Source organism: Diceros bicornis, unplaced genomic scaffold (genome assembly GCF_020826845.1).
Source record: "Diceros bicornis minor isolate mBicDic1 unplaced genomic scaffold, mDicBic1.mat.cur scaffold_252_ctg1, whole genome shotgun sequence".
NCBI lineage: Eukaryota > Metazoa > Chordata > Mammalia > Perissodactyla > Rhinocerotidae > Diceros > Diceros bicornis.
In genome coordinates this window covers 33,633-59,281 of record NW_026691130.1, presented here as the reverse complement: position 1 = coordinate 59,281, position 25,649 = coordinate 33,633, and the positions used below count along the sequence as shown (strand labels likewise).

The window sequence follows — 25,649 nt, the reverse complement described above, 5'->3', positions numbered from 1 at the left end:
CACCAAAGAATCAGGTTCAATATTTTAAAATATAAAGTGGGAAACTCTGGTATTAGCTGGAAGATGGTCTTCACCACATTTAAAACCTCATCTGTTTCTTCGCAGTCTGGAGAGAACGGTGAGCGATACCATCTTGCTCTGGGAAAGGAACGGACCAGTGTCTTTTAAACCCAAACAGGGAATTAAAAAAAAATTATTTTGAAAATACTTTTCTGCAGTATCTTCCACTTGTCTGTTTCCAAACAAAATCCAAATTTAGGACCCTAAGCTAGTAGACAGTTCTTGTGCTCCTGCCCTACCTAAACAACATTACAGATGTGAATAACTGAAAAAGAGGAACTGGGGCTTGTTCTCAGAGCTGAATGCCACCCAAGGCGTCCCCTGAGGAGGGGGAGGTGGCAGAAGATCATCTCAGTGGACTTTTTTTTTTTGGCGCAATTAACAATGAGTAGTCAACCAACTACCTAAAGTCCCATAATTTAACCACGTTCTCCCAGTGGTTTATTTCCTCAGTAAACGGTCTGTACAGTTACTAAACAACTTTTTTTTTTCCCTAGAGAAGATTGTGAGACTTTTGTCAAAGAGCTGACTATAACTCTCTCTCTTAATACCCTGGCAAATGCTTAAAATTTTTTTGTTACATTTCTAATCTAGTGGAAACCATTTCTGGTCAATTGCATTTGAATGTAGCCAAGAAGAGGAAAGGAGGGCTTTCAATTGGTATCGTCAGCCTTTTTAGAAAGGGTAGAACAGTGTCATCTCACGGGAGAGAAAATGTCCACTGCTGCATTTTCCAGATTAAACAATAAAAGGGGTGGGGGAATAAAGGCTGCTTCTCAGCTGGTGGGCATCCAGTGACTAGCCACCGCGGTAGCTGAGAAAATCGTTACCCCACCGCACGCCGGGATCTCTCCACTTCTGTCTCCTACCTTCTCCCGAAGTCAATCATACTGAGTCACTGAGCCTACGGAATTGTGACATATTATAAAACTAGTGGAGTCTTCAATGTAAACATCCTCCGAAGAGGAGCATAGCCCTTGTACGATTTCAAGTCACGCTGCGTGAACCGCCCGTGCGTACATGTGCAGGAGTTCCCTCCTCACCTGCCGTCCCTTCCCCTACATCCTCATGAGCGACGCCTATTTATACCGGGTAATAGCACCCCCATACAAAGCCTACTTTTATTAGTCAAACACAGTGCATTTGCCAAAACACCCTTCATTAATCAAATCACCTCTGGGGGAGTAACAGAATATGTGTGAACTAAATGTTGTTCCCCCAAGAGAACCTGTACCTTCAGGATTTTTGGTTGTGTCTTTTAAAAAAGTTTTTTGTTTTTACACTAGTGGTGATGTTGGAGGAGTAATAAAAGCTAGACATTGTGGAGAATGAAAAGCACGCATACTCCTTAGTCTAAAAGAATAGCAGGCCAGAAGGCAGTCCATGTTTCTGCTGAAGGGCCCCTCGTCCCGCAGCTCACACAGGCACACCAGGAGGACATTCCCACAGCAACCGCGTTTCCTAAAAGAACACCAGGTGCCTTGCACCCTTTGCTTCCAAATACCACTCTCCTGTGTTTTGTTTTTGTTTAAAAAGAAAGAAGTAAGAAAGACAATAAAGGAGAATAAAAGCCCAAACAAACGACAGCAACTGAAGGTCAGCGCCTGCCCCGGGCCCGACAGACGTTTCCAGTTCTGCTCCTGTCTTCTGGTCCCCAGCCCCTGGGGCCCGGGCGGGCTCCTCGAGCATCTCCATCAGGCCCCTCTGGAAAGGCTCCTCTCCCTCTCCTCCTCCGCACAGCAGTCTCTTCATTTCAGGCGCTGAGTCACGGTGGCCACGGCGACGGCGAAGGCCTGCACAGCGGAGAAGGGGTACTGGAAGTCCAGGATGTACGCATTGCCGTCGATCCTTCCAAACTGCATCACCTGGAGGGCGAGGGAGAGAAGCAAAGACATTAAAGCACAAACAAGGCGGGACACAGGGCAGCCGGGTCTGGGCAGCACCTGTTGGAGGCAGATAGCATGGCCTGTGAGATGCCAACAAAAGTGACTCCGATCAAGCTTCTCGATCTAACTACGAGTTTGGTGGAAATAAAGGAGCGGAGGAACATGTTAAACAACGCAGTGGGGAGACAATGAGCAGACCTCAGGGCATGGAAAGCTCCACAGGTCAAATGAAGGGGCTTCCTCATCCAGGAAACAGAAAAAGGAAGAACAAGTAGGAAGAAGAATCTACAGGCTAAAAGGGGCTGACGAGAAATATCAACTGCAACTGTCAATGTCACTACTCAGAGAGGGACAGAATGCCACCGCCTCTTTCCCAAGCCTGCTTGCCCTTGTCATTTCAGTACTCATGGGACCACGTGACATGTATTATTATGCAACATGTTATGTACACTTATTTATTGTCTTTCTTCCATTTTTGTAAACTCCATCAGGATAGGGATTTTCTGTTTTCCTCATCGATCTAATTTCAGCACTTAGAGTAAGGGCTGGCAAACTCTCTGTAAAGGGCCAATAATATTTTAGCCTTTGTAGGTCATACGGTCTTTGTCACAACTGCTTAACTCTGCTGCTGCAGGGCGAAAGCAGCTGTAAACTATACTTAAGTGGACGGGCGTGGCTGTGTCCCAATAAAACTTTATTTATAAAAAGCAGCAGCAGCCGGACTGGCCTGTGGGCCATACTCCTGGCTCAGAGGATTGCCAGGCACACAGCAGGTGCTCAATCAACATTTGTTGAGTGAATTAATGAAAATGAGATTTAAATAGGAGAAGTGAAGGGAATTCCAGGATGGTGGAGGAGGGTAGTTCCAGAACAGTAGCTACACAGCAGGGCTGGGGCAACCGTTCCAGGTTGGAGCAGGAAGAACCGACAAATTACCCAATGTGTTTGCACCAAGAGGGGACTTGCATTCTGCCAGGGAATCCGCGAATGACTTAATAATAAATACACAGAGAAATTAGCAAATAAGCAAGCAAACAAAAACTGGGTAATTATTATGTCTGGGGGACAAAAACCACTCTCCAATAAAAAAAGAAATGTGATTAAACCATATCACATGGCTCAGCTCTGAACGGTACTTACTGGCATAAGGAGGTGACCAGTGACTACTGATTCAACTGGGAAGGGGGGTAGAGAAAGTTCACGTGTGTGTAGTCAGAGGGTGGGGGGTGAAGAAAACAAACCCTCACGTTCCTCAGGAAGAAGTCAATACACAATGCTGAAAACTGAAAAATCACCAAATAGTAGACACCCTGCTCTTTACAAATATGGTGGCAAATACCAGAAAAAAGCCAACAGAGGTGGAAGCACGCCCTCTGGGGGAGGCTGAGGTTTGGGAGCACGCAGGGGCCTGTTAGGGGTCCTCTCGGGTCTTGTAGAAGCATTTGACTTTAAAAAATCAGTACACGTGTTACTCTGATGAGAAATAGACAAGACAGCAAGGGGTACACTGAAAATCACAACTCCACTTGGCCCTGAGAGACACCAGCTGTTTTCCACATTTCCCCTGCGGCCTTTTGAGAAACGCCCCCCCAAGGCCAAGGCACTGATACCCGCCCCCCCTTTAAAGGCCCCCAGAGGCCCGTCAGGATGAGACAGCCGCGCCGTGGCCCCGGGCCAGGCTCTCACCTGCCGCCCCTCCAGCTCCATCTGGAAGTTCTTGGCCGACTCCTGGGTCACCCGCCCCCCGAAGTCCAGCTGGCGCCCCTGCGTGGCCTCGTCCACAGCGGCTGCTTGTTGGCCATGACGTGCACGAAGCCCTGGCTGCGCGGCCGGCCGTCCTCCCGCTCGCTGGCCCTGCGGCCCTTGGCCTCCTCCGGCTCGCCGGCCGCGCGCAGGCTGCGCTTGCCCTTCCAGCCCGTCTGGCCGCCCTGGCTCCGGGTCACCAGCTCGTCCCCGCTGACGCGCAGCCCGGGCTGGCTCTCCGAGCTGTCCTGGAACCCCTTCCTCTTGTTCAACTTCTTCCACTTCAGCTGGTCTTTCTGACTCTTCTCTTTCTTCTTCTCCCTCCCCAGGCGGGGGCTGGAGATCAGGGAATTCAAGTCGCTCCGAGTCCGAGCCTCCTTCTTCATCTCGCCCTCTGTGATGGCCTGAACGTTTCCCTCCTCGCTCGGCTGTCCAGGCGCTTCCGGCTCTTCTTCCCGAATGTCTCCGGCCGCTGGGGGACCGGACTTTCCGTCAGGGAGAGGACTTCCTGGAAGTTGTCAGCGGTCTCTACCATCACCTCTGTGCCCAGGTGGCTCTGGAGGTCGGCGGGCGGTGGGGACACGAGGGGCTTCTCCACCACCAAGTGTGCCTTGGGGGGAGCGTGCCCTGGGGGTTCTGCACGGGCGGGCATGCGCTGTAGGAACTCCAGGGGTGCAAGGCGACAGGTGGCGGCTGTAAACTCGAGCACGTGCTGCTTCCTGGATACATGGGGAGCAGGGGGCAGTAGCGGGGGGCGGGTAGGCGGGCTACAGGACCACGGTGGGCTCCTGTTGTGCAAACTGTGTCTGGGACAGGGTGTCTTTCGGGGAGCAGGGAGCCTGCACTCCCGGCAAAGGGGGGGTGTTATAGCTTCCTGGGTAGGGCACTCCCATCCCATAGCCCGTCTGGAAAGTGGCAGTCGGGCTGGTGGGCGACTTGGGGGAGACGAAGGGCACTCGGGACACGTCCAGGTGCTGGCTCTGACCTGCCATCAGAGGGGACAGTTTCAGGGGGTTGGGCACTGCAGTCTGTGCTGTCCTGTCCTGGGGAACCCAGATGTCCTCCCCCAGTACGGGGTCCCACTGGTAAGGGGGCGGCCGCTTCCCGGCCACCGCAGCCTCGGGCAGCGCGGGGTGCCGCAGGGGCTTCTCGACTGGACAGTGCTGGCCCAGCGCCTCGTCCTCGGGGAAGGCCGAGTTGACAGAGTGGGCGCGCTCGCGGGCGCCGTCGGGCGGGCTCAGGAGGCTGTAGGAGGACTGCAGGGACAGCGGGGACGTGCCGGCCGCATGCGCCCCCGCCCCCGCTGCACTGGCTGCAGGTGTAGAGGGCGGGCGGCGGCCGCGCGGGGAAAGGCGCTGCGCCCTTGGGCTTGGCCGGCGGCTGCGGCGGGGCGCGCGGGGGCTCGGCCAGCTGCGCCGCCCGCAGCGCCGCCTCGCGGTTGTGTCTGCGCAGCGCGGCGTGGATGAGGCTGCTGTCCGGCCTCTGCGCCGCGGCCAGGCCGGGCCCAGCGTCCCGGCGAGGGCGGGATACGGGGGCGGGTCCCCCGGTGGAATGGAGGTGGAATGGAGTAGCGCGGCCCCGTCAGGCGGTTCAGGGTCGCGCTGGTGCAGGGCTGGGGGGCCTTCTTCTCGGTGGCGTGAGCCTCAGGGTGGCCGAGCTGCCTGGGCCGGGGAGGGTGTAGGTGTTCCGGGCGCAGAGCATCGGCGTCCGGGGACGGCACACCTCCTCCACGTTGCCGCTGCTGTCGAAGGTGGTGATCCTCTCGTAGCCCAGGGGCGGCTGATGGTGCGCCGCCGTGGGGTACAGCGAGAAGTCGCCCTTCTTCAAGCACACGTCCACCGGGGGCTGTGGGGGCGGCAGCGGGGGCGGCGGCGCTGCCGTGGTGGGGGCGGCGGGGATGGTTCCTGGGTAGGGCGGTGGGGGCTCATCTTCGCCACCTGGACCTCCTGGAGGGCACTGAACACCACGGCGTCCCCCTCGGCGGCCAGCTGCGGCACCGGCCGCAGGGCCTTGGCTGGCTTCTGCAGGTGCTCGTGGTCTTGGTCTCCGTGGTCCACCACCGACAGCTGGATGGCCCCCTGTGCTGGCGGCGGCAGGGACAGCTGAGGGGGGTTCGGAATGATGCGGCCCATCTCCACACCTCCGAAGATCACCTGTCCGGGGTTGGAGTAGCGGTTGGAGATTGCGTATGGGTTGGCACTGTCACTTGCGTGCTCAGCTGCCCCCACGGCCGTGGTCTGATTGGTCAGGACGTCCAGCTGCACGTTCTGATTGGCCAACAGGGACTGCACCAGTCCTATGCTCTGTGTGGGGGCCGTAGCTTGAGCTGAGCTGTGCATGGGCGCGATGGGGATGTTCACGGTACACGGTGGGTTGTTCTCAGGCACGCCAGATGCTCCCGTCACTGGAAGATTAGAAAAACCAACTGCTTACAAAACAGTGCCATGAAACTGGGTCAGAATAAGCAACTCATCTAGGCCTTTTACGTATAAACTGTAATTCCTACAAACAGATGCCTTTGCGTGGGGAAAGCTGGACCCTTCCTTCAAGTTACACAAAGCTTCTCTGAAGTTTCTGGAAGGACACTGGCAATCGGTGGGCTCTGGAGCTAAGGGCATTGTCAGAGCATTTCAATGAATACTTCTGAACCTTCTGAGTGTGGTGCCACGTGTCTGAATGGTACTATGGCAAATAAATGTTTAAGGACACTTTTTACTCATGATGGTCATAAAACGGCCCATTCTTATGCAAGAGGAGGGCAGTGGTACAGTATGAAACTCCACTGAGGACTCAATGCCTAGGCTTCTGAGTAGGTTTATCCAGGGTTTTGGATTGGTTAGTGTGGGAAGTGTCGTGGGGCAGATGTGTAGCTGAAATTTGTACGTAAATTAATTTTCTGTAAATAGAACCATGTCAAATGCAGTAGAGAAACCAATGATAAGAATCCTTTGGCAGATCTGCATATGAGGGGAAGGATCATTTCCTAACTTTACTGCTTTTTAGCATTTCAAACAGTATATAAGTTAGAGCCACACTGATTAAAACCCTGTAAATCCACCCTATTTGCACACAGGAGGAGTTTAATGGAGTGTGCGTTTGAGCAATCATCTGCAGACCACACGCAGGGCCTCAGCGCCACTGTTCAGTACTGCCCTTTCTAAAGAGCCCACAGAGCACTGGAGGTCTGCTCATCTGGACCTAAGTGCCACGTGACTATGAACACGTGCGCAGGAAACAGGCATTAACAGGAAATTGCACAGGCTGGCTGACCTTTCACCAGAACTACAGAGGGAAGCCAGTAGTCCATCAAAAGCTAAGCCCACCCTTCGTGCCTGTGACAGACTCATCCCCCTTCCCTGGGGTCCTCCACTGAGACGTGACTGTCCCCTGGCTGCAAGAATCTAGGTCCTGTCTCAAGTTTTCTATGATTCCTGTTCAGATCCCTCTTCCAGATGCTCTCTCCTCCGTATGGAGTACTGAGGGCAGGCATCTTCCCCGCCGAAGGAGAGTCTCTCTGTTGCGTCACCAGCAGTATGTGTAAGCCCTGAGACAAATCATTCCTCCTTTCTCTGGGAAGCACAGACAGTGACGACAACAGCCGCAACAGCTGAGCACGAGAGAGCTAGATTAGCCACATTCCGGGAGAACGGAGGGCGCTAAGGGGAAAGTGTGAAAGCCACTTCTAAATCCAAGGTTCTGAAATAGCAGGAGAGCTGCTATAAAGCTCATGTGTGAGATTTCACCAAACTGCAGGTTTATGGGGTTGCAAAACCTCGCCCATTAGTCCAGAACATCTGCTCCACCCATGAGGAGAAAGTATACCTATCAGAGAACCAAAGACGGCTACTGTCAGAAAGTACAGTAGAATAATTTTACACGCAGAAATCTGGCTGAAGGAAGGTCAACAACGCCCCCAAGTTCAGAGCCCGAGTTGGGACGCGTGTCCCTCCCCATCCCACGGTGAGGTCCAGAGCCCCTCGTTTGAGAATGACAAGATACAGGAGGAGTCAGTGGCCGTGTACGGTTCCTCTGGCTCAGAAGCCAGAGGCTTTCAGAACCTTGCTTGGTTCTAAGTAGAGGAGCCTCTATATTTATAAAATTGCAGGTGGACTTTTTTGAGAATAGTTACATATAAATAATTGGTGGACTACTTAGAAATCATTCTAATAATCAAAATAGGATTCCCCCAGTAGAAAAGACTTAAATTAAGATGCTATGGATCTGAATGTTTGTAAGTTGAGATTTTAAAAACTTATACCAGCTTTGACCTTGAACTCAGACCTGGCCTCTATGCACTGAGACACACTCTGCACATTAGGAGAGAGATGTTCCGCCCCGGAGGTGGGGCAGGTTTGAGAAACTGGGCTCTGTGGCACCACAGGGAGATGCCATTCTCTAAGCAGGGATTGAAAGGATGAGGGCTAGCCTGGGGTCAGTGAGACTGGGTTTCAGTCCTGACTTGACTGAGTCCTGATGAGTCCTGTTAACTTCCCTATCTGGGCATATGACTAAGAGGACTACCGAGAGGATAAAGTGAGATGGTAGAAGTGCTCTGTGATCATGAGCCATCACGGCCACCTCATCGTCCTTGCTCTGGTAGCTCCCCTCCTCCCCAAACCAGTGACAGTAGGTGACCTTTCTCCAGTGACACGCCACCACACCCACCAACCTTACTGAGGAAGTTGTACCTTTTCCAAACCGAGGCAGCAGGCACGGACTGACATGTTGGCATTCTTGACTACTTACCACTCTGTCCCCGTCGCGACCCACTAACAGAGGGCTCGTGACAAACCAGTTGATGTGTGAACACACCTGGTAAATCATCCTCATCTTCACTGACAACATTCGGGTTGAAGACAGGTAAATTAACATACTCCATGGAAATCTTCCGGACCTCTGGGAGATAGATGGTCATCTGCCGCGGCTGGAGATGCAGGAGGCTGGTTTTATAGATTACTGGTGGGAGGAGGAAAGCACGGTTAATAGAGACAAGCCAGAGGAGAGCCAAGGCATCAACAGTCATGGGAAGAGATGTGGGGTGACCTGCGTGGGCAAGGCCGGAGACTCTGAGATCAGCCCTCCACCTCCCCTGGCGCACAACTGGCCACCCCGGCCACGGACTGGATTCGGGAACAACAAATTCTCAGTCTAGCCCAGAATTAAAAACCTATCTTAGACAAATTCTTTTTAGAATGAGCTGGGTTATGACAAATGTATTTTTTAAAAATCCCATTTGCAATCACCAGGATAACTTGGTGGAAACAGTTGTGATAACCAGAGAGCCAAGCTCAGGGGGCAGTCAAGCAGCTACTGGAGGGCAGCTACGCGGGGAGCAGCAATGACACTCGGGCTGTATTCGGGACTGGATTCTGGGCTTCCTGACTTCCAGTTTCATGCTCAGGATAGAGAATCGCGGAGAACTTCCACACAGTTTCTTTAAATGCTAAGATTTAATTTCATTAACAGGGACCTTTAAGAGAAGGCCTAGACTGCAACTAAAATATTTAGAGAAGACAAAACAAGTTGAAAAATAATGAATCTGAATTTAAGTTTCACAATAGGTTAAAATCAGGATGAAACTGTCCCGTCAACTTTCTCTTATGTTTAATACTCTTTGCTGTGAGATATGTAGAGGTTCTTTAATTATTCCTATTCTTATTTTTTATTAAGATGAGCCAAGTTCTACCTGCGAGGCTGTCACCTCACAGCCTGGTGGCTGACTGGCCAGCACTCCCACAGCTCCAGGCCTTCTGCTCTGAAGCACCGTCGTAAGGCTGCTCCTTGGGCTTGAGTGGGCTGAGACGCCTTTTCCACGCCAGGGGTCGTTACAGGTCTTATTCATGTTTTCCTCTCTCTTGCCCACAAAAGAGAGTTTGAATTTTGTCTCAAACATTCTGGATGGTTCCATATAGCTTAAGAATTAATGCATTAAAGTGCTATTCTTTGTCGTTCAGATCGACAAAAGGATGTAAAATTAAAAATCTCAGGAGGGATGTAAAAAATAATATCAGTTGCCTCCAGGGAAAAAAACTAGGTGGTTGGGGGTGAGGATAAGAAAGATTTTTACTGTATATTCTTTTAAATCTTTTGAATTTTGAATTTATTCCACATTTTTAAAATTAAGAAATGCAAAAAATTAAAAACACAAAAATTTCATGAGCCTGATCATTCTAATTGAAGGAAACAAATTATTCAATGTAATTATCCAATTATTCAATATAAAATATCCAACAGCACTCACTTTTTGAATCTAACAGAGTGTCAAAGATTATTTAATAGGGCGCCATATGTAACAAACCCTCTAGAATCCCAGAGTTAATTTCTTCTCTCTAGTAGAATCATGTGGAAAATTCTTTTAGCTTGACAAATGAAAACGCTCTTTTTAAAAAGGTCAACGATTAGGACAATGATTTCACCGCAGTCACACACCAAGCTTTTGTCTTGGGCACTGAGATTCCTAATACAGGCCCTCCCATCTTAAGGTCCTCCTTGACTTCTTTATGGATCCACTCAACATCCAAGAACTAAGGGCAGAATGAGAAGACCCGTTGAGCATAGGTGCACGTCCATTCCTTTTGTCAACATTTGCTGTAGGCAGATGGCTAAATTCTCAGATTACAGGTGTGGGGTAACCATGCCTCTCACACAGTGGTTATTAGAATCACCATACATATCATGAGGGTGCTGCTGAATTACTGAAGAGCAGGCTTTTGTGGTCATGAGAGGGTTTCCCGGCTGTTGAAAACATGAGAGATTTCTTTCCATTATGTGAATGGATTGTCTATTGTTATTTTCTAAGTCAGTTTTATGTTTTACTTTTATTCTTTTTTTCCTTTGAGCTGAGAAACCTCAAAATGAAAAATCCAAATGCAGCACCATTTAATGTCTCTGAAGATGCATACACAGCAACAGGTCTTTTTAACATCTGCTTTGCAAGAACTATTTGTTTTAAAAGATCTAACTGTGTCTGAAACAACTCTAATGGGCAGATCCAGAATTTTTCAAAAACTATTTTTGGTAGGTTACACAGACCACATTCAAGATGGGGCCACCAGCCATCGGTGAACCCCACTGGCTAAGCTGGCCTTCTAGAGAGACGTGTGCGTGTTAGATGATCAGGCAATGTAGCAAGGTGGGGGACAACACAGGCCCTTAGCCCACACAGAGATGTGGCCATTAGGATGAAGCTGCTTTGAAAAGGACCTTCTGTCATTTCACTCCTTCGCGGTCCCCTAGTAAATATGACACGTCAGTCATTCAAGCAGATACAAAAGAGAAGGCAAATTCTGGGTTCTGCCCAGCCTGGTTCTCCCTGGGTTCCATTTTCCTCGATGTCTCAAACTTCTCATGGAGAGGATATTTATCTGGTACTTAGAAATGAAATCCAAAAAGATTTACCACTAAGAACTGTACTAACAGTCAGCCAACTTCTTCTTAAGGTCTTGAACACTTTCTTCTTGACTTTCTTCAGGAGTTTCTTCTGACTCAAGAACCTAAAGACACTGGTACCAAAATCTGTCCACAGTAAAAGACCAGAAATCAAAGTAACCAGAAGCCTATAAGAGCTTTGATAGAGATTTCGGCTATTTTGTCATTTTTGTAAGTCAGGGCTTGTATAAAAAAACGAAAACACCAGTGGCAAAAAAAGAATTTGAGTGATAATTCTAATTTTTGTGAAATCAGAGTGGCTACAGTCAAACTTTGGAGGTAAAATACATGCTCATCTTTTGGTGTCATAAGAGCGCATTTTCTACATTAGGCCACCAAAGGTTGAAATTGCTTATTCAGCCTGAGTTCCAACCGGGACAGTGGGAAGAGAACAGGACGCAGTTTTTACCTGCACCGAGGTTGGTTGGCAGGAAAGCAGCCAAGCCCACAATCTTAAATTTGGTTCCCCAGATATTAGACATGACCTGAGCAAGATAGTTGTGCTGTGGGAAAAAAAAGGAGAAAAATCACAATCTATTTCCATATTTTCTATTGATCACTCAAGAAGTAAGGACGTTAACACTTTTTGCTTAAAAAGCCACACGTGGGCACTGCCAGAAATATTCACTCTCTGTCATTCCACTGTTTTTAAGACCAGTAGCTGCCTACAGCATGTCAGGCACCCATTTGCAAGTGGTGGCTCAGCGAGCTGTCATTCTCAGGTTGGGAGTGGGGGCGGGTGTGTCCCGGTGTGTCCACATGTGTGTAGGTTAAAAAGGCACAAAAGTGATTTGGGCACTTTTTTCTTTACCTCTCCTTCCTCCCAGTCACTGAACCAGAGAGAGCACCTGGCTCTGAACCCATTTTCATCCTTGATATTTCTCCTGGAAACATCAGCTGCACTGATACCAGTATATCCCAAAACTACCCAATTATCTGTTTCTTATTCAATCAAATTTTTAAAAATTTAAGAAGTTATCACTATGCCCAAATCATGCATGAGTGTGTGTGTGTGTGTGGAAGGGCAATAATAAAGATGAATAAAATACAGCTCCTCAAAGAGCTTAGAACCTAATGGAGGAGAGAAGGCCTGTAATTATTTATATACAAGGAAGTGACTGAGAAATGTCCTAAGGGAGTTACAAACAAGATGCTCTGGGATTACTGTGGCTGAGCCAGGGGAGGAAGCCTTCACGACAGAGGGGAAGTTCTATCTGGAAGCACGTGGGCAGAAAGGAGGGTGAGGAGATGGAGCGGGTTACCCAGGCAGGGCAAAGGCACAAAGGCGGGAAGAGGTGAGTCAACAGTGTGGCTCTGGCACCTGGAGAGGAGGGGGTGTCGAGGAGGACAGGAGGGAAAGACAGGCCAGGCCAGGCAGTGGGGCTGTGACCAGGGATTGGCTCCTGCCGACACTGGAGTCACTGAAGGGTCAGAAGCGGCTTGAGGGAGCAGAGGTGAGAAGTGTGGCTGTGTCTCAACCAGAGCTACCTGTGAGGAGATTCCTGTGGCAACAGGGGGATGCCCGAGGTGGGAAGGAGGTCTTTCGGGATGTGGAGGTGACGGGGCATGGAGGAGGGCAGACAGGCTCTGGTTCTCTACGCCCGTGTCTGCAACTGCAGTGACAGGCACGGAGAGGGGGGACCGAGGGTTCAGCGGCCATCAGGCACACACTGAGGAGGGGAGCGGAGCGTTGGATTGGGGGACCACCCGAAAGCCGACACTACCTGAGTGATGTCTTCAAAGGGAAACTCTCTTCCCGTCAGGCTGGGCGAGCCAATGGAGGGCTTGCGCATCGGCAACCGTGGAGACCTGGAGATCTCCTGTGCCTCCCGGGACAGCTTGGGGGACTTCCGAGCCTCAATGTTGATCCTGCGGAGGCAAGGCCCCGAGGGTCAGGCGCCCCGGTGGGGGCAGCGCCTGCACTCCTGGCACTCCCTTCACTGTCCACCAGTCACGGTGGATGTGCCACTCCCAGGGGCCACGTCCCTTAATTTACCCAGGCCCCGCCCACCTGCTTCTGCCTTATGAACACGAGGAAAGAAGGACAGAACTGCATATCGAATAATATATATTCAACAATATAGTGAGGTTCAATCGAGTGATTCATTTGTAAAGAACCTCAGAGAATTAACTTTCTACTGAAAACTTTCTACTGACTAATAGTAAGTTTGGAATCGTCCACATGTCTTCTGCCAGGGGTCGCAAAATTCGTCCTGAGGAAAGTGGCGGGTGGAAGAGGCGTTTCTCACCTAAGTCCACAATGGCTTTATAGTTCCTAACACAGTGCTGGGATTTCAACAGACTTACCTAGCATATCCCCCCTGCAATACTGACATCAAATCAGTGGATCTAAGTTTTTCTGCTGCCTTTTGATCCTATGTTGTATCTCTGGTCCTCAGTTCCTTTGTTTATAACATGGGGACACATGTGTTTAACGGCAGTCTACCCCAAAGAGAGCGTTATAAAAGTGAATATGGTAAGGTTGATGACATTCCATGAAAGAAAAGCATTAAGCCTCACAGATACTGCTTGAGAGCTTGATAAGACACCTAGGGCTCCCGAAGTGTGGGAGGACAGGGGGACCGAGCTGGTTAAAGCTCTGAGCGAGGACAACTGGCCTGGCTGCTGCGTAGGGGCACTCAACACTGAGAAAGACGGAAGGAAAGAGGACCAGCTCCAGAGACCGCAACATCCGGGAGCTTTCCAGGGACATTTACAGGTGAAAGATTTGGTTGCTTATGTATTAAATGTCCTCTTCTCTTTACGCAATGGGAAAAGCCAAAACACTGTAAAAGTGTAGAAAAGTTCATAATTTTATTTGCAATTTTAACAAGCCTAGAATAAAGATGAAAAAAATAAATCAAACAGATTGCTGGATATCTGGATATCTATATGGGAAAAAAATGAATGTTTACCCCTAACTCAGACTATACACAAAAATTAATCTGAGGTGTAAAATTAATCCGAGATTTAAGTGTGAAGGCTAAAACTATAAAGCTTGTAGAAGAGAACAGAAGAATGTCTCATGATCTTAGGGTAGACAAAACAGGACAAAAGCATTTCCTAAACAGCACACGAAAAGTGCTAATCATAAAAGAAGAAATTCACGTTAGACTATACAGCAATCCATATATCTGCTAAAGGACTCATAGCCAGAATACATGAAAACTCCTACAACTCTAAATAAGAGAAAAACAACTCAATAAAAAATGGGCAAGGGGCTGGCCCAGTGGTGTAGTGGTTAAGTTCACGTGCTCCGCTTTGGTGGCCCGGGGTTCAAAGGTTTGGATCCCAGGTGTGGACCGACGCATTGCTTATCAAGCCATGCTGTGGCGGTGTCCCACATGAAGTAGAGGAAGATGGGCATGGATGTTAGCCCAGGCCCAATCTTCCTCAGCAAAAAGAGGAAGATTGGCATCGGATGTTAGCTCAGGGCTGGTCTTCCTCACAAAAAAAAAAAGGTGCAAAAGACTTGAACAGACACTTCACAAAAGAAGATATCCAAATGGCCAATAAACATAAAAAGCTGCTTAGCATCACCAATCATTGAAGATATTAGGATTAAACTACCATGAGATACCACTATACACCTACCAGAACGGATAAAATTATTTTTAAAAGATGACAATACTCTGTAGGTGAGGATGGAAGCAGCTAGAACTCTCATATACTGCTGGTGGGAATTTAAAATGGTACAACAGGCACCTTGGAACACTGTTTGGCAGTTTCCAATAAAGTTAAACATACGTCTACCCCGTGGCCCTACAACGCACTCCTAAGCATATACCTGAGATAAACGAGTGCATACGTCCATAGAAAGTCTTGTAGGAGAATGTCTACAATGGTTTTATTCATGATAGCCCCAAACTGGAAACTACCAAACATTCAATTGGTAAACGGAATAAACAAATTGTAGTATATTCATTACAATGGAATTCCACAGAGCAAAAAAGAAAAACTGTTGATACATGCAACAACATGAATGAGTCTCACAATCATTATGTTGATTAAAAAAAGCCAAATAAGAAAATAGGACATGTGGTTTGACACCATTTATATGTAGCTCAAGAGGAAGCAAAACTAATCTATGCTGACAGAAGTTAGAACAGTGATTACTCTAGGGAGTGGGTGTCGAATGGGAAAAAGTACAAGGGAACTTTCCGGGATGATGGAAATATTCTTTATCTTCAACTGGGTGGTGAATACACTGGTTTACCAACTGCATGATGCATTATGTGTTTACAATCTGGGCAGGTACGTATCTGCACGTACATTAGACCTTCATTTCACACAGCATCAAGAATTTTAGAGCTAGAAGGATCTTAGTGAAGATCTGCTCCACCCTTTAACTTCACAGACAAGGAAACTGGTCTCCAGGTCATGGATCAACGTTACATTCTGAGGTTACAGAGCCCTCGGTGGCAGGGTCAGGACGAGCAAGGCAGGGTTTTTTATCTATGACACTGCAGGCCCTTCCATCTGCTTTTAGCTTTTTGCCACTCTTTAGGACAAACCCTTAGGATAGAAATTTTTTGTGTTTGTGAAGAAGATCAGCCCTGAGCTAACATCTGATGCCAATCCTCTTCTTTATTTTTTTGATGAGGAAGATACCCTGGGCTAACATCTGTGCCCATCTTCCTCTACTTTATATGGGACGCCACCACAGCATGGCTTGACAAGCGGCACATTGGTCTGCGCCCGGGATCCGAACCTGTGAACCCCGAGCTGCCAAAGCAGAGCACATGAACTTAACCGCTATGCCACTGGGCTGGCCCCCCAAACTTATTATTAGAATACTATTTTTTCCAATTACAGCATCAAAGGCATTTAATTCGGCATTCCTTTCAACACATTACATACACTGTAAAACCTCTGTCTTACCGTTCTCAGACCAGAAATAAAAACAAGTAAGCCAGAAAGCTACGGCCGCCCCTGCCACCCACCACCAGTGCTGACCCCTAGAAGTTCTGAGGGTTCAGCAAACTTCTTCCTGGGGATCTTTTGCTGTCCTGAAGGGAAGAGTAAAGGAAAGCTATAATTATCACAGGCAGATCTTCCAGACGACAGACTTGGATTGCCTCTTGCTATGCTCCTCTGGTGTGGGTTAATGGGATCCTGCTGCAGACACAACACAGACACACCTCCAGAGGCTCAAAAAGGGAGCACGCCCCTACAGACCAAGATTACCTTGGGAGTTTGGGTGATTTGCTAGCTCGGGAGATTTTGGGAGATTTCTTGGCAGCCCAGTCATCACTCAGTTCGATGTCACTGGAGTCTGAGCAGTTGCAGCTGTCGATCATGGTAGAAATCAAGCTGTTTCCATAGATTTCATCGGGTAAGATACCAAGCAGTAGATTTTAGGGAAGTGACATCAGTTAGACCCTCACAACGATCATTACTAGGAACTAAGTACAGCCTGACCCTAGAGGCCACCGTTTGAAGTCTAAAGGTTGAAACAGAAAGGAGCAGAGCATTGTCTTCCTTTTACATTTTTATGCCATTATATTGTCTAAGCAAAAGTAGTCCATTACTTCTACGGTTAGCAAATGGGGGTGGAATTTTAATGCCTCTGGAATGTACAACAGTCTGGCACTGTTTACTGTGCCAAACCTGGCAACAAAACGGCCGCGCTATTGTGCCTCACCACACACCAGGCTCCATCTGGGTTCACACGGGCAGCCTGGGAACCCAGGCTGGGCAAGGGGCTTGCTGACTCACTGACTCCCCCAGAACCTGCTTCTGCCCTGGGACCGGGGAAGGCCCTTGTTGGTTCTGGGCCTGCTCTAGACTCAAGACCTGACAGAGTCGGGTCCATTTCAGGGACTCCGAGAAGTTTATGTCTGGCATGTCAGAACCGTCTCCTGGAACCGCCAGAAGGATGCTTGTAGGGGGAGAGGGGGTGGCTATCCCACCTGCTAGAGGTGCCTGCCTGCTTCGAGCAACGGCTGGAAGAAGACCTGTGTGGCAGGACTTTCAGTGGGAGCTTTGGGTTCTCCTGAGGGTGCCTGCGTGGAAGCCACTCAAAACAACCTTGTCAATTGGCCATTAGGTAGAAGATTAGAGGCCCCAAGGCAGAAGACGACAGATGCAGCAACGGGGCCATCACAAAACTGCAGAGTAGATGAAGTCCATGTTTAACATCCTCCTCAAAACCCCTTCTCCTTTGCTGCCTTCCTCACACGGCCTCACATCCCCTCACATCCCTTCACCACCCAAACCCTGCTCTGCCCCACCCCAGGTCTGCCCTCACTGGAAGTACCTCATTCTTCAAAATCGCTTTGTTTTGCTGACAAAAGCCTCATTCCCTCAAGGCTCCAAGAGCCTTGCCAGGCAATAAAAAAGCTGCATCATTCAATCACAATGAAATAATTTATAGACTGTGAGCGATTTTACCATTCAAAAGGGCTGTTTACATCTGAAAGAATGAGTTTGTAATCCAAACTAATCTCTGTTTCTGAACACGTGGAGGTGACATCTGTGTGGAGGTGACATCTGTGAACAGGGCCTCTCTGAGGGCCCTGGAGGCAGAGCAGAACAACTTGGCGTGCTACTTGGAAGGAGACTAGCTGACGCCCGATCAGTGTTACTACATCAGCCTCTTCTTCAACTACTTCCTGAATCAGAAGGCACGACTCATGAATCCAGCAAGCTGGAGTGGTGTGCATCTGAGTTCCAGCAAATAAAAAGGCTTAATTCACACGCCCCAAGCAGTGCTTTACATTATTTAACTTAGGAGCCCTAGATCAAAGGAAGCTTGGCCACCATTCCAAAATGCATGTAAGCCCACAGAACGCTTCCCCTGTGTTCACGAGCACAGAGCCAGTTCACCGACCTGAGGAAATTCAGTAATGTATTGTCCACTCAACACCTGATCGACTTGCTGATGCCGGGGTTTTGTAATTGCTGGATGTCATACCCTTTGCTTTTTTCCTTTACTCACGTCTTAGTCTGTGTGGGCTGCTATACCAAAATACCACAGACTGGATGGCTTATAAACAATAGAAATTTACGTCTCACAGTGGGGAGGCTGGAATTCCAGGGGATCAGGGTGCCCGCATGGTGGGGTTCTGGTCACGGCCCTCTTTGGGGTTGCAGACGGCTGACTTCTTGCTGTGTCCTCTCATGGCAGAAGGGGCTACTTTCTGGAGCCACTTTTATAAGGCAATAATCTCATGATTATAAAGGCTCCGTCCTCATAACCTAATCACCTCCAAAGGCCCCACCTCCTAATTCCATCACACTGGGCATCAGGATTACAACATACGAATTTAGGGGGGCATAAGCATTCATAACCACTTTTATTCTATTGTCTGTCTCCCCAACTAGTGGAAGGAGAGTTGCCTGTCTCACCTCCTGCTGTAACTCTAGAGACCAGAACAACGCAGAGACTTGATAAATACTTCCTGAAAGAAAAACGAGGTCTCTCCCTGCCGCCTGGCTGCACCCCAGACTAACTGCAGCAGGATCCTGGGGGTGGACGCGGGCACTGTCGATTTTTAAGGCTCCCCGGTGATTCCCATGAGCAGCCAGGGCTGAGAACCACTTGCCCAGGAGCAGAAGGACTTCCCCATAGAACAGACTTAAAGGGGGCGGCGTGAGAAGAAGGGAGTTGCTTTCTGAGACAAGCCCCAAGTCCTGCTTGTTCAGTGTTACAGTTACACACTTGGAGGCTCATCACTCTGCTCCCTGTCATCAACAACTAGAAATTCAGTGCAGCACATCAGAGTAAGACCCAGGGAGCCTGGGGGTGATGGACATCTGTACCTCTTATTTCTAGAGATTCTGTGTCATTAATTTATCATGAAAATTCTGGAAGAAACATACAAGTTGTAGAAAAACGTAAGTTGGGATTCCTCTTTGAGACCAGAAGGCTGAACTGTACTGTTTGGGGCTTCACATCCCAGTTTTGTCAGTTTGCAAGAATATGCTTATTTCATCTGGGTTGAGGCCTTTTCAAAACACACAACCCAAATCAGGTATCTTTTTAGAATTTTAAAAAAATCTTTAAGCACAGTTTCAAAGCTTTTAAATAAAAGTTCTGTCTTAGTCTGCTTGGGCTACCATAACAAAATACCACAGACCAGGTGGATTAAACAAGAGAAATTTATTTCTCACAGTTTGGGAGGCTGGAAGTCTGAGATCAGGGTGCCAGCATGCCAGATTCTGGTGAGGGCTGTCCTCCTGGCCTGCAGACGGCCACCCTCTCACTGTGTCCTCACGTGGGCTTTCCTCAGGGTGTGTGTGTGTGTGTGTGTGTGTGTGTGTGTGTGTGTGTGTAGGGAGATCTCTCTTCCTCCTCTTACAAAGCCACCAATCCTACTGGATTAGGATCCCACCCTTACAGCTTCATTTAACCATAATCACCCCCTAAAAGCCCTGTCTCCAAATACAGTCACATGGGGGTTAGAGCTTCACCATATGAACTTGTGGGATGGACACAATTCAGTCCATACATTCCGCCCCTGGTTGCCCCCTCAGTCATATCCTTCTCCCACGCAAAATACATTCATTCCATCCCAACACTCCCAAAAGTCTTAACTCACTCCAGCATTAACACTAATGTCTAAAATCCAGAGTCTCATCTAAATATCACCTGAATCAGAAATGGGTGAGAGCCAAGATACGACTCACACTGAGGCAAAACTCCCTTCCAGCCGTGAACCTGTGAAACTAGACAAGTTACGTGCTTCCAAAACACACAAGACGGCAGCGGGCCAGGCACAGGGTGACATTCTCATCCCAAAGGGAGACACAGGAGAGAAGGAAGGGCCCCAGGCAAGTCCAAAGCCTAGTAAGGGGAATTTCTAGACCTTAAGGCTTGAGAATAACCCTCTTTGGTTCAATACTCTGCCCTCCAGGCCCACTGGAGTGGCAGTGTCACCCCACAGCTCGAAGTGAGGGTCCCCACGGCTCTGCGGGGCTGGGGTCTTGTCCTGAAGGCTCCGGGTGGAGGCTGTCTGGCCTGCTAAAATTGAGGCAGTGGCCCTGATGACCTCTGAATCGCTTTTGGGGTCATTTTTCCCTCTTGAAGAATAGTGCATGTTCCTAGCCGACCAGCTCCATCATCCCGTCCTGTCAAATCCAGGAAGTCAACAGCCTTCCATCGTCTCAGCCTGTATGGACAGGCTGAGAACTTTCCAAATCTCCAAGTTCTGGTTCCTTTTTGCTTAACAATTCCTTCTTCAGTGTGTCTCTCTCCTCTCTCATTTTACTATAAGCAGTTAGGAGGAACCAAGCCAATGCTCCAAAACTACTTAGAAATCTCTCAAATATCCAATTTCATTTGCTTGCAAGTTTTATCTTCCACAAAACACTAGAACACAGTTCAGCCAAGTTCTGTGCCACTTTACGACAAGGATCGCCTTCCTCCAGTTTCCAATAACATGTTCCTCATTTCTGTCTGAGACCTCACCAGACATGGTCCTAATATCCATAGTTCTAATGTGTACCTCAAAACCCTTCCAGCCTCAACCCATGACGCAGTTTCAAAGCTGCTTCCACATTATAGGTATTTGTTACAGCAGTTCCCCACTTCTTAGTACTAAAATCTGTGTTAGTCAGGGTTCTCCAGAGAAACAGAACCAATAGGAGGCAAATACATATACACACACATACAGAAAAAGAGAGAGAGAGCATAAGGAGTTGGCTCACGTGATAATAGAGGCTGACTGACAGGCCCCAAGGTCAGAGTGCCAGCCTGGCTGGGGTCTCGGCTTGTGGATGCACACCTTGCTGTGTGCTCACGTGGCCTTTCCTCAGTGTATGCGTGTGTGTCGAGAGAGGGCTCTCCCTCTTCCTTTTCTTATAAGGCCATCAATCCTATCCAATTGGGACCCCACCTTCCTTAAAAGCTCTATCTCCAAATACAGTCACATTGCGGATTGGCGTTTTAACATGTGAATTTTGGGGGGGACACAATTCAGTCCATAGCAAGCTGTGACTAAAGATTTCCTTTGGAAAATTTGTGAACTTTTGCTAAACAAAAATTATTGGGATTCATGCTATCTATTATAAAAACACATACTGGTAATTCTGAGAAATACATTTGTTAAGTTACTTGGGGGACATTTACAACAGGGGATCAAAAACTTCAGAGCATAGCAATCCCCTGGGGCCCCCACTAAGTTGCAGATTTCTAGGCGTCGCCCCCAACATGCTGAACCAATCTAAGGGGCAGGCCTAGGAACCTGTATTCAAGTAATTATCCCAGGCGATCTGCGGGAAGGTGGCCCGTGGACCACATCTGAGAAACGACATGGAGGACTAAGAGAGTTCATCAGCTTCTCACGACGAGCAAGTCCTGGCTTCTCAAAGCCAGGAACCCTCTCTTCTCTGAACCAGGTTACATCTACCACTCGGTTGGCAATTAGTCACGTTCTGCCTTGTGACACATCGTCTATTTTTGTCTCGAGGTATTTAAATCTTGACTTTTTTATTGAACTTTTCAAGTGTTAAGTTGTCTTTCACCCAAAAGGGATCATGAACTCCCTGAAAGCAGAGATGCCCCGGCACTGCTTCACAACCACCTCGAGGAGACTCGAGGACCGTACAAGGCAGGCACTCAATACGTCCCACCTATCTGCTTTGCTTTACAACCTTTTCGTTATAAAAACACAACACCTCCTTCCCCACAGGCCTGTTAGCAACCGGGCCAGCCTGTGTTGGGAGGAGCTGACAAATGTGACCACTACGGAGAAGCAGGCTGGGACGCTCAGGTCAGGTCCACGCAAGAAAGGTCTTAGGAGGCTGCAGCCTTGTCCCTACAGCACAGCCCCCGCTGCTTCTGTCCTGTTCTTCAGTGGGAAATGGACGCACAGGAGCGGGGGAACAGAAGCAAGCTCTTCACATAAGTTCCCGTCAACACGGAATCCGAGCATAGGTTTTATAAAACTGCATACACGGGAGGAACCTTAGAGACAACGACCCCGCTGAGAACCGGTGATGCGCCCTCAGGTTCAGGACCTTTCCCAAGTCCCCCCATCAGTCATCTCTAACCGCCATGGCTCCTGTCTTCTCTCTTCCCCTGAAACTGCAACTTCCTTCTAAGTTCACATGCACTGCTCTCTGGCTTCTCTCACTTTGCCTTCCTTCCTTCTGAATCTTCCCTCTCCCTCCTTTCCACCTGCCTCCCTACCAGCCTCCAATTCTTCTCGCTCTCCCTGCTCTTGGTACTAGGTCATCACATGACTCAAAAGACGAAATAACTGACTAATATCCAATTTTTAAAGTATAGTTTCACTGCTTTCAATTTTACACGGTAACACTGACAGCAGAATGTTGCTACAGATGCAGAGCATTCCAATAAAGAAAAGCAGACAGCAAGTGGACCGACTGTAAAATACTGAGGTGGGCAAGTGAGGCCAAGGTTGAAAAAGCCCATTGCACGTGACACTCGGCTAACTGGTGATGCTACACGGCGCAGCGGCTTCAGGGACAGAATGGGGGAGAGGCCAGTCTAACGGGCGGGAGAGGGAACAGGAGATGGGAAGTGGAGAGAACAAGTATGAACTAATGAAAACAAATCTAATTCAACCCACGTTGTCCCACGGTCAGGCGCTTGCCAGGCACTGGGGGTACAAAGATGACTCAGTTCCCTCCCTCCGGGCCCTCAGGATTCAGGGACTGTGTGCCCCGAGGGATACCAGCAGCTCAACTGACTGACGGGCGATGGGCACAGAGGGGACAGCTGCTCACTCTGCTCTAGGTGACCGGCAAGATTTCACAGGGAGGCGGGGGAACGTTTGAGCCGGCAGGTACTGCTGGCAGAGGCCACAGGCCTCCACAGTGACTACAAACAAAAAGAGCAAAGTCCCTTCCCTGGAGGCTCACACTCTAGGGTCCCAGAGAGAGGTGCGCAGTGAGCCCCCTGAATACGGCAACGGAGTCATGAAGATTGGTATAGGAGAGTCTTTAGAAGGAGGGAGTGACTGTCATGCGAAATCTTTACGGGCCAGCAAGAAAGTCTCCTTGGTCATCAGCTAAAAAGCAGCTAAGGGTGGCTTAGCGAGCGCAGAAGCAGGATCCCCGCAGGAGGCTGAGGAGCAGGCTGAAGGTCTGAAGCGTTTAATCCTGTCACTCGCTCTGGGGGGCAGCGACGGCATCTCACTACTGTTTTGACGGTCTCAACAGCACATTCAGGCCCTCAGTGGATACCTGACAAATAACTGAAAGAGGAGGCTGCCATTCCCAAAAGACCCGTGCCAGCCTCCCCTTGATGACAGCCGATGTCTCCTCCCCCCACAGCCCCAGCCACACGGAGCCTCAGGAACGCTCTTAAAAACCCGTGGGAAAGTCCACTTAGGGAATCTAACTTCAGTAGGATTTTGGAAGCGGAGTAGCTTCAGGGATGTTCCACGCTAGCCAAACGTTCACAGATAGGCGTTACCTGTGCGTGGGCAGTCAGGAATACCAGTCCGCACCCCCCGAGAGGGGTCTGCAGTCCCTGGCGAGGCGCCCCCCTGCGTTGCTGTCTGAGCGCGGGTCCGTGATGACGAGCTCCGGCGCAGCTGGCTGACGCGCCGCCCCTCGAGGACGCGCACGAGCCCGCCCAGGTGCTCCAGGCAGAGCGTGTGGCACGGGCCGCCCACCTCCGGGCCGCGCTCTGTGCGCTTCACGGTGCGGCGCAGACGCTCGTTGCCGGCCGAGGGGCAGCTGACAAAGTCGCGCGTGTTGTCGGGGTCCGGAATCGGGGGCTGGAGGCAGGACGTGGAGAGAAAAGAGCGTGCACATCACTGATTACCCTGGCGGAGCACTGGCTGGCGGCTCGGGGAGGGTTAACTCTGCGGTGCGGGACAATGACTCCCAACTCTGGGCGCACGTCACAACCTCCTGGCAGCTTTCAGAGACCTCAGCCCGGATCCCACCACAGACGATGGAACTGGAATCTTGTGGGGGTGAGCCTGGGCACGTGTGTGTTCTAAAAACTCCCCAGGCGATTTTAACGAGCAGCCAGGGTCCAGAATCACTGGTGTGGAACCAAGAGTGTAAAGCAACTTGAAGAAAATATCACAACAGATTCTAAAACTCGGATGTTTTAGGAAAAAATTAACCAAGAAGTCAATCTGATACTTAGAAGCAGAGACAGAAAACAAAAAAGAGAACACAGGAAGCAACCTACATGCAGAGGGCCAGAGGGAACGGGGAACCCACACTGGAACAGCCACAGGCAGGTCCAGTCCACATACCACCATAGCGACAGACCAGTTCTCAAGCTCCAGTCAGCATAGAGGACGCTGACAGCGAGGGCTGGGTGAGGGCCGCCCCTCCGCACAGTGATGAGGAGAGCAGGCCCCGGGATTGACAGGGTCCCATCCTGACCGTTCCCCTAACGAGCCACAGAGCAAGTCCCTCACTTCTAAGAACGCGTTTCCTGCTTTCTCAAGAGGGGATAACGGCAGCATCTGCCAGGGAGTCAGGACTGAACAAGGCAGACTGATCATCAGGACGACAACGGCAGCCACGCTCGGGATACTGCCTCTGCCATGAGAAAGCTAATGCCTATCACACAAGGTGACTCTCTTGTGGACACTAAGGGTGATGCTAGGGACAGACTGCGCGCGTGGGAGACCGAGGTGGGACTTTGCGGAGCCGCACACCTTCATCTTGCAGAGGAGCAGACGTGACTTCTGTGCTCCTGCTCTGGGACTCTCGCCTGTGTTCCTTGTCTCGGCCCTCCTCTTGGCGAGCCTTCGGGAACAGGCAGCCAGCACGAGTGAGGAAGGAGGAGAAGGTGAGTGGAAGGGCTTCACCTTGATGGTGGGGATGAAGGCAGTGGGGAGGTGGGAGCAGAGGCGGGGGGGCGGGGTCAGCTTGCTGACATCCTTGTCCTCTCGCAGGGCGCTGGCAATGGCCTGCTGGCACAGCAGCTGCAGGCCGGACACGCGGTGCTCCACACGGACCACGTACAGGGCTGGTCCTGATGCCATCAGCAGCCACGAGTCCCGGTGTCCCCAGCAGATGGAGATGATGGGGCGCTGCCAAGAAGTGAAGGGAGACTACGCTTAAGCTGTCGCTCTTGTAAGCAAAGATCATGCACGCTTGTGTCAAGCCAATTCAAGTGACCTGATAGTTCATGAGGATATTGGTTTTAAAAAGCACAAGAGAGGATGTTACATACCATATTACAAAAATTCAGTATTTCCATTGAAAAGCAGTTAGATCCCCAGGCCACAGCACAAAGCACTGGAAAAGTTTTACAAAGTTCTTTTACACGTATTATCTCATTTAATTTGGTGCCATAAAACCTAACTTAGCTCTTATGACGTTTCTCCCAGGAGATGCAATCAGCCCGGGGGACTGTACTGCATATTCCTTACTGAAGCTCTGCTATCTGGAACCCCAAGTAACTGGTGGTAGGTATTCCCATGGCTTGGGGAGGTGGTGAGGAGGCAGACCAGACGGCTCTTCCCTTTTGTCCCGACAGGGAGCATTTTAGAGTCAAACCATCACTGGATTTGGGGTCATGAGCTATGTGACCTGGGAACTATGATGTAACCCTTGGAAGTCTCCTACTTTCTCATGAGCAAAATGGGA

General features: G+C 49.7%; 1 pseudogene; it reads right to left on the bottom strand.

The window, feature by feature from the left end:
- Nucleotides 1–1,808: 1,808 nt before the first annotated feature.
- On the bottom strand, nt 1,809–25,190 carry LOC131402742 (tubby-related protein 4-like; annotated as a pseudogene).
- Nucleotides 25,191–25,649: the final 459 nt, after the last annotated feature.